Genomic DNA, 2,081 nt, shown 5'->3' on the forward strand with positions numbered 1-2,081 from the left:
AGACAGTGTGTGTCCTCAGAGACAGTGAGACAGTGTGTGTCCTCAGAGACAGTGAGACAGTGTGTGTCCTCAGAGACAGTGTGTGTCCTCAGAGACAGTGAGACAGTGTGTGTCCTCAGAGACAGTGTGTGTCCTCAGAGACAGTGAGACAGTGTGTGTCCTCAGAGACAGTGTGTGTCCTCAGAGTCAGTGAGACGGTGTGTGTCCTCAGAGACAGTGAGACAGTGTGTGTCCTCAGACAGTGAGACAGTGTGTGTCTTCCACTCGTCTTGTTAGTAAACAACAGATTCAGATCTCGTGGCCTCGAGTTATTTATCTCGTTCACACGTTATTATGTCGTGGTCACGTAATATATTTTTACCAAATGCCACCAGGGGGCGCTGTAACTTACACATTGACACGATCCCAGATGTTTCACCAGCTGTTCTTCCTGCATTTAGCAGCTGTGACTGAGTTTATTTTATTATGGATCATGTGTTTGTTCTCCTCTGATTTTTATTATAGAACAGTTTGATCCTGGTTGTGAAATATGAGGCTCTGCTGTCAGTCAAACTGTCCATGTCTGTGATTGGTCACACACAGTAGACCCCGCCCCTTTTATGTGCACGCTCAGATCTCGATGAGGAAAACCTGAGTTAACTTAACGAGTTGATAACCAGCGTCATGTGACCACTTAGCCTGACTGTGTCTGTCAGGTTCAGTTGAGCTGGATCTCAGAAAGATCTCCTGGACATGTTGAAGTGTCTTCGTAGTTCAGGCCTCAGTGTTTCCTCAGTGAAGCTGTGAGAGGACAATGAGGACAGACGTCAGGATTGGACAGAGACACAGAGAGACAACAGTCGGCCAATCAGACGAGCCACAAGCTGCTTGGGATCATGTGATTGAGTTGACGTGAAGACGACAGTTGTTGTTGTTTTCATGTGAACAGGAAATGAAGCTGGACCACAGCTGACAGCCTCACACGAGGAACAGAGACGCTGTCGTCTTCATCTGATCTGAGACAGTTTGTTCTCTCACTTCATCAGTGAAGAACTGATCAGGTGGATCTTTGTCACAGCTCTGAGATCAGTGGGACTGAAGCCTCTCCTCATCACCATGGTAACCAGGAGCTCTTTACACAGAGCAGAACCTCTGCTGAGGTCCATCTGTCTCATCTGGTCCCAGTTTGTCAGAAGCAGATGTTCATCAACACTCAGTGAAACATGTCTTCACCTGTAACAGCAGTAAATCCACCTCTCAGGTGTCCACTCTGCACTTTGACATGCAGAGGAAACACACTTAGCTCTTAGCGTGTTCATTCCAACACGTGAACATGAAGCAGAGAGGAAGCTGCTCCACCTCTGAACAGGACTGAAGTCCCTGCTGCTCTTTCTACTGGATGTGCTGCATCACTGACTCACAGCTGATGAAGTGAGTCTCTGTAACACTGATGTCTTCTTCTCTCAACAGATGGTGATCTTTGTGGAGCTGAGTGTGAAGAGGACAGTGTGTGTGGACGGAGGCTGAGCTGTGTCCTGAGGATCCAGAGGCTGAAGCAGCAGCAGCTTGTGTGTAGAGCGGCTCTGACTGGGCCTTGTTGCTGGGAGGCAGAGTGGAGACAGAGCTCCAGAGGAATCAGAGGAGGTTGTTGTAATATGTAACTTCACCACTAGATGGCCCTCCACACCGATTGTGTTTATTCACATGAAGAATGTGTTTATTGAAATGACACAACACAAGCAGAATATATAACCCCTCTATAAAGAGTCACATATATGTGTTTAAGTTTCCTTTATTCTGTCCCACCTTTGTCCCTCAGTCTGTCTCCATGTGTGTAGAACCACATTCTGTTTGTTTATGAGCTGAAAGTTCCTGGATTCACGTCACAAATTGATTTAGTTCAACACAAAGTTAAACACAATCAAATCACTTTAAAATCAGAGTTTTGTCTTTGACACAAAAGATCAAAACTCTGGACTTAAAAATGGGACGTTTTCATTTCTGCATCAGGTGCAGAGCGATGGTGGCTTTTCTACTTTTGACCCACAGGTGGCGCTGTAGTATAACAGCAGCACATCCCAGTCAAAGCCTTTATATTCAGT

This window comes from Hippoglossus hippoglossus, chromosome 20 (assembly GCF_009819705.1).
Source record: "Hippoglossus hippoglossus isolate fHipHip1 chromosome 20, fHipHip1.pri, whole genome shotgun sequence".
Classification (NCBI taxonomy): domain Eukaryota; kingdom Metazoa; phylum Chordata; class Actinopteri; order Pleuronectiformes; family Pleuronectidae; genus Hippoglossus; species Hippoglossus hippoglossus.